Below are 7619 nucleotides of genomic sequence, written 5' to 3' on the forward strand. Positions count from 1 at the left end.
GCCAGAGCTGCAAAATGAAATAGAAACTCAGTCAGGAAGAAGCAAACATCTGAAGGGAAACAGATACTGTTCCTTATGAACTGCTGACATCTTAGAAGAAGCTAACCGTGGTTTCCTTATGGTAGTGTAGATGGCAACGCCATCTTTGTGAACAAGGGCATGCAGGGAGATCCCTCTGTTGGTCAAATAGCATTGAGGTGACCAAGATATGGCCTAACGTCTGACTAAATGGAACAGCTATGCTCTCTTCAGTCTAGGGACCCCAGTGATGAAGAGGCTCCAAGGGGACTGCGTGCCTAAAAGGTTCCAGGACATTCTGGGAGATGTTTGAAGTTCAGGTGAACTGTCCAGGAAGCTAATATGGTCTCTAAAGATCTCTGGCTATCAAGGCACTGGACATTTAGATAAGTGGTGTGAGCTGTGTGGCCCAGGGCAACCCATGTCCACTCTCCAGCCTTCAAATCTTTCGTCTCAGACGTGAGAGTGTGAGAGTGAGTTGGTATCAAATGCCATTTTCTTTGGGTGACTTCGGTCACTTGAGAACCACTTCTCCCCTCCTTCTATCTGGGTTGCGTAGGATTGACCCTCCTCTTCCATCTCCTAGAGGGCAGGCTCATAGTCAGGGCAGAACAAAGAAATATTCTATGTCCTGAGACCCAGTGGTTCAAAGTTGGGCATAGACTTAAACCAAGCCTAAGACAGACAAGAGTAGAGGGAGAGGGAGGAGAAGAGGGAGAGGGGATGGGGAGGGGAGGGGAGGTTGCTGCCTAGATCACATTATTTGAGTACCCAGATTCAAACTTAATTGGGCTTTCCATACTTAAAAGAATGTAAGCATGTCCAAGCCACAGCCTGGGGTCACACACACCCAAGGTTAGCTGTAATGCTCCCTTGTACAGTGCTATAAACATGAATCATTAGATTCTCTTTCTTTTAGATTTCTCTGTGTGACTTCATTGCATAGGTTTTTTAGTACAGGCTTTAAGCTTTGTAGATCATAGCACCATGTTATCATGCAAAAGGATGGGTGTGCCTGGTAGAGGTAAATAGGTAAGCGATGTGTGTGTGTGTGTGTGTGTGTGTGTGTGTGTGTTTGTGTGCATGTATAATGTACTGTGGCGCCCTGTTCCTAAGGTGGCAGGATGGCTGTCAGGTGGGAATAGTAGCAGTAGAACAAGGTTTGAATCTCACAGATACTTGCCCTACTCCTGTCCCCAGATATCCTAGTGTATTTCACAGTAGTGTTTTTCAATGGTTGTAATCAGCCTGTGTACAAATCTCTGAGCCAATCCCAGTGGTCAGGGAGGGAAGACATTGTGACTTGCTGGGTCACAACTCTTGCTCAGCATTGTACTTAAAGGTGGTGCTGCTCAGAAACACTGAAGCCACTCTGAATCTTTAAGCAGAAGTGATTTAAACTGAAGAGTTGGTCCCACAGGTCAGGCAGTGAAGTCATCTTGAACTTTTAACAGCAGCGGGATGTGGCTACTGTCACTCACGGAAGGGTCACGGGGAAGAAGAAGACAAAGAAGCAGAAGCCAAACTACATCTTGTGTGGGAGTTGCTTCCTACCCCTTGGCCCTCAGTCTCCTGCTGTTGTCTCTCCTGGGTTTAACCCACCTAGAAAAATGCCAGACACAGGGACCTGGGAATTATAGAGAGATCAACTTTCTTGAAAAACAAAATAAAAGAAAGGAAAAGAAAGGGACAGAAAGAAATAAGAAGAGATACCACTGAGGCTTGCCTGTACATGAGTGGATGTGGGACAAGGGATACAAACCAATATCTGGGACAAAATTCTCAAAGGAAAGGCAAGGTAGGGCAAAGGAGATACAGAAGGCAGTGGGTCTTGACCAAAATGCCCAGGGGTCAAGAAACAGGATGCTGGGGTTAGATCTGGATAACTGGCAAGAATAGCTCCTTAATGTCCTGTGCCTAAAGACAGGACAGGACCACTGAGGTCACAGTAGTCTTTTAAGTGGGCCCCTGCTCTAGGGGAAGTTCCTATGGAGGCCAGGACCAGGTAAGACCATGGTAATAGGCATCTGTTACTTTGCTAACATTGACACCTACCCTACATTGGTTGATGACTTTGGTTTCCTCGGGAAGGAACTGTCTCTCCCATCTTTGTTCATGGAATGAGAATAAACCCATATCTTGCTCCGGAAGAGCTGGATAAATAGCTAACCAGGCTACCACCAATCACAGTGAGCTTTGATGAACATTCGATCCACATTGGGCCAGCGGTACCGGAGCCGTGTGCTTGCATGGAACTGTGGACACAAGAGAACCTCTGTCAGATCCAGAGCTCTGAGGCTAAGCTGGGTCTGCCACAGTGTTCATATGCATCAGTTTCTGTTTGTGAGAACACTAAACCACAGGCTGAGTAAGTCAGAGACCGTGTCAAGATAGCTCCTAGCTTTCTTGCTGGCATAGTTCAGTTGGGGCTCAGAGCACTCGGGAAAGTTTGTGTGTGCATGCATGCACGCATGCATGCATGTATGTGTCTTTTCTATCTTTATAAAGCCATCATATTTCAATCAATGGATTCACTCATTCCACCCTAACAACATTATCTAATCCACCCGAGTGACATTATCCCGGTCACTTTCCAAAGGCTTCACCTATAAATACTGTATTCAAATAAAATCCTCAGTCTCTCAACATTTCACAGGGGATTAACTTTCGACACATGAAGCCTTGGCGGGCATAAAGTCATATCCCAGCATAGTGCAGTGTGGAGAAAGCTAGCCTGGAGGAGAGCAGACCTGAGGAGGAAGGAGCAGCTGCTAGAGTCTGGGGCTGGTGTACAGACGGCAGCTGATCCTGCTGGACCTCCAGCACGTGAGCTGCCCTCTCTCCTCTTCCTCCTTGCTGCACCAATGCTCATGCCCTGGTTATTGTTCTACCTTTATTTGGCTTCAGTGTGAAGAATAGGTTATGCCTCTTTCTCTAGAGCCATGGATTTGGTACCTATTCTCACACAGGAACTGGGGGTGTTGGCTCATGCCCCGGTGGAAGGTCACCCAGAGGCGGTTGTCTTCAGTGTTGGTGATTAAGGTAGAACATACAGCAAGAGAGCAACAGTCCCCGAGCTTAGATGTGCTCTGTCTTTCAGCCTGGGTGCTGTGTGAATGTGTCTTAGCTTAAACGGGCTTTTTATCTCAAACATTCCAGTTGAAGTTCTTTATCTTCATGCTGGTTTGTTGGGGTCTCTTCCCTGGTCATATAGACAAACATCTACTCACCCAGACAGACACCAACAACAGACTAAAGATATGATTCCACTCAAGTGAGCCTTGGTTAGGCTCTCCCTGTCCCTGACCATATGGTCTCTGGCAAGTGACTTGAACTGCTGGGTTCAAGAAGACGGCGTTCCAAAATCCTGGTGCAGTAAAGGATTGCTGTTTTTAAAAGTTTTAATTAACAGGTTATTTGCTGGATTAATAGAACGAATCTGATTTTAGCATCTTGCAGAGGCAAACTCAAGACAAAAATAAATGGCTGTGTTTAAATTAGTGTCAGGCATCTGACATGCTGTCGGTGGAGAACTTCATGAGAATGTCCCATGGAGACAGGACATGGGTCTCCAGCAGGCAGGATTTAGTCTTGGCCTAACAGACACTAGGAAACTATAGGAATTATGGCAATTTACCGCTGTGCTAGGACAGAAGCTCAGCCGGACTGGGGTTAAGTGAAGAAGAAATTTAACATAAAAGAGAGCGTCTCTCACAACTCACAGGCAGATCATGTCTGCCTGCTGGGGGAGATGGCTCCTGGGATTTGAAGGACTTCAAGGGGTAAAGAGGCTGAAGCACAGAAGGTGGGCAGAAGGGATCTTCAGACGGCCCTGGAATATCAGGAAGGACTCATCTGGCTTTGTCTTGCTGAGGCTTCTAAAGCCTCTTATGGACCTCAAGATAACTTCCGGATGGGGCAGGTCACCAGACAGACCAAGTATCTGACTCAAAGTTAGGTCCCCAGGGACTATGAAAGAGCCGAAGACAGACCTCAATCACATGGTCAATGATGGACTCAGCAAGGCAGAGACCTCAACAACTCCGGACATGATAGCTGAGTGGAGCTTCCTACAAGCTGACTGCATAGATGTGCCCTTGACTCCAACAGAGAGAGAAGCCATCTCCCCCAGCCTGACCCCTTCCTCTACTGGCTCTGCTTCAAGCTGTCACCCCTTGAAGCCTTCTATGCCCACCTTCTGTGCTTCAGCCTCTTTACCCCTTGAAGTCCTTCAAAGCCCAGAAGCCATCTCCCCCAGCCTGACCCCTTCTTCTACTGGCTCTGCTTCAAGCTGTCACCAAGGCTTGTATGCCAGTTAACCTTCATCATACAAATTCCCATCCTTGCTACAAGTTTTCCTTCTGCGGATGTATTTTAAATTACATGAAAATATCAACCTCATTGATTTAAATGTAGTAAGCACTCAAGTAATGAAATTAAAGGTAATTATATGGGAAGGAAGTTAGGACACGTTCTGTGTGGAACTAAGGCCGACAGGCACAGTGAACAGCCAGGAACATGGGATCCAACTTGATTTGGACTATGCACCACCCTCTTTTCTAATACTGCACTCTGCAGCTTAGAGCCTTCTCCTGTACATGGTACGCACATCATTCCTCTCTGAACAATGTACCTAGCAACCTGTTAGCAACGTGTGACACCCCCCTCCCCAATCTGCTTCCCTCTATGGATGATGGAATGAGTTTCTCCTCCCTTAATGCCAATCAAATTTAGACACTTCCTATTAAGAAATATTCCCAATGTATCTGGGCATGAGGAATAGAAAGATTGATCTGGCCTGAATCAATTTGGAGTGTGTGAGTAGTAAGGCAAACTATGTCCTTCAGGTGGACTTTGGGGGGAAATCCACTATTTACCACGCTATGCATAATTGGGAAGGCAGATGATTAAAATCAAATGCATCATGGGAAAGGACACACGCAAAAGGACAAATGATTATATGACCGAGTTTATCAATCAAAATAGAGAACCACTACTTTACTCCTTAGTAACCAGTGACTCCGTCCTCCAGAGTTCACAGAAACAGTGCAGCCTGGAGCCTGGGCCCTTACAATGCTGTGGTCTGTTGCTCTTCTGTGATATCTTCTCATCTGTGCTGTTGCTTTGCTTTAAGTAAAGTTTCCTTACCACTTTGCAATCTTCATGGGTTTTCCTTGGTCAAGAATCTGGAAATGCCTGACCCTGACCCTGACCCTGACCCTGACCACTGGTAACAAAATCATCCTTTAAAATGTTGGGGGAAGGGCATGGCAGAATGGCAAGGTGCTACATATTTTTCCAAATTTAATTTAATTCCTGGCCATATAACATATGCTATGAAAATCTTCAGGAAAACCTAAGAACCTGGGGCAACCTGTGAGCCCCTTTACAAGTTTCATGGGGACAATGGGAATTTTTGGAATCTCAAGAGTTTGAAAAAACTAGGTGTCAAGCCAGAGGAAGACTCCAGAACGGTGAACACTTGTGTAGACACTCACACCAGACTGTGTAGACGCTCACATCAGACTGCTTATCTGGAGGGCAGAAAGTAACTCCACATCTTGGGCTTGCAGACTCTGGGGAAGTCTGACAAGTTCCCAGGAATGGCTGCGATCTTGTCAAGGTAGATAAATAAGATATATTCCTGAAAGCATTAGAAGAAACTCTACGGGGCTGTCTCCATGTAGTGAGGTGCTTGGTGACTTCCCTCCCCTCCTCCTCCTTCCTTTCATCTCCTTCTCTCCATCTCCACCCCTCTTCTTCGTATCCCTTTCTATCTGTCTTTCCTTTCCATGGTTCCCCCTATGTAGTTCCCCATGAACTTAAAATCCTCCTGCCTCAGTCTCTAAGGTGCTGTGATTATAGGTGTGCTCTGTCCTGGAACCAGAGAGCAGAGCTTCGTCCATAGGATGGTTGGTTGCTGTGGTCATTGCCTGCAGCTTCTCTCTGAGTCTTGCCTTATCCCCTCCCAGACTGTGTGCTTTCTACCTCCTTAATTTCTATCTCCAGAAGTGATTTCATTTACGCTAAGCTAACCGTGTTCTAGTCAAATAAAAGATCAAATCAAACAGATATCTCTTGCTCCAGCAGCCGGAAACAAGCTCACAGTTCCAGATTTGCCTCTTGGGGACCTTGGCAATGCCACTAACTCTTGTTCAAGCCATCAGTGCTCTTGTCAAAGCCATCAGTGTGTCGCCTGCATTTGCGGCATGCACCAACATCCGTTGGTGTTTTTCCAACTGAGTGCTTCGGTGACCAGTGTTGAAGCTGCCCATCTACCCTGGATCATGGCTTCTCAAGCCCTTCCTCTTCTCCGTGTGTCCTTCTGGTAGGTTGTTCTGGAAAGTTCCTCCTCATCCCTCCCCCTTTGTTTCTAAGTCTGTTTAATCTTTTTACTCAGAGGTATTTGCTCTATGTACCGTTACGGGGTCCAGAGTGTCTAATTGACAAATTATGTTGTGCTTTTGGTGGCTTTAAGTAATCATTTAAAATAAATAAGATCATAATTATCAGTTTTCATTTACCCATTTATTAAGTAACAATGTTCACACTGAGCGGCTTGATTTTGTGTTCTAATAAGGCACTCTCTACATGATGACAGATGGCATTTCATTTTGCCAGCACTGTGCTCAAGTGCTCCGGGTTGTGATGTGTTTGATTTTATTAGAGATCAGATTTAACACATGCATGCTACGTAACTGCAATTGCATTCCCATTTCTCATCTGTAGGAGAAAATGAAACGTGATGAAATGTAATATACTTACCCTCAGGCTGAGCCAGTGGGACCAGGACTTGCAACATAATAAATCTAATGGATATTACACTACAGGACCCTGGAAATTTACTGTTATTATGTTCAGGGAAGGAACTCGCTTCTGTAAAACTCACTTTTATTTCACAGGCATCGGCGCAGTTTCACATTATTTAACTGTTGTGTCCCAATAGCAGAGATGGTTTTTGTGGTGTTGAAAAGAAAACCTGCTTTTCAAAGAACACAGGGGTGCAGGAACCCAGAGGAGAAGAGTTAGGGGGAAAGCCAACAGCAGAAACAAACAAACAAAAAAACTGGATCTATCAAATGCAAATTATAACCATGGCGTGTAGTCGTTAACAATGGATTGTTGGGATTGTCAAATTAAGCCTCATTTAGCCACACTGTCGGCGTGGCACCCACTGGAGGAAGACAGATCCCTGAAAGCTTCCACTATGAGAACGAGAGTTTATAGTCTCACCCTTCCCCACTGCCATCCCCTGGGGGGCAGGAAACAAAGTTAATTATACATCTCATTATTGATGTGACTGCCGATAGAGCTTTTTTTCTAATGAGGCCGTTGTCAAGTGGAATTCCAAAGGTGGAGGCAGCCCATGACTCTGGGTAGCTTTAGCTCAGCCCCTCTCCAGTAAAAGCCTACAAGAAACCTCCCTGCCTCCAGCTTCCACCCTCCACCCTACACCAGGATGCTCACCTCCACCCCGACTCGCATGTCCCAAGAGGCTGCTCCTCCTACCACGTCCTCGCCCAAAGCCTCAGTGACTCCCCATTCCCTGGCATTCACACGCCTCATGCAATGAAGACCCCACAGACCCTTAACCCAGTGGT

Source organism: Rattus norvegicus, chromosome 19 (genome assembly GCF_036323735.1).
Source record: "Rattus norvegicus strain BN/NHsdMcwi chromosome 19, GRCr8, whole genome shotgun sequence".
Taxonomy (NCBI): domain Eukaryota; kingdom Metazoa; phylum Chordata; class Mammalia; order Rodentia; family Muridae; genus Rattus; species Rattus norvegicus.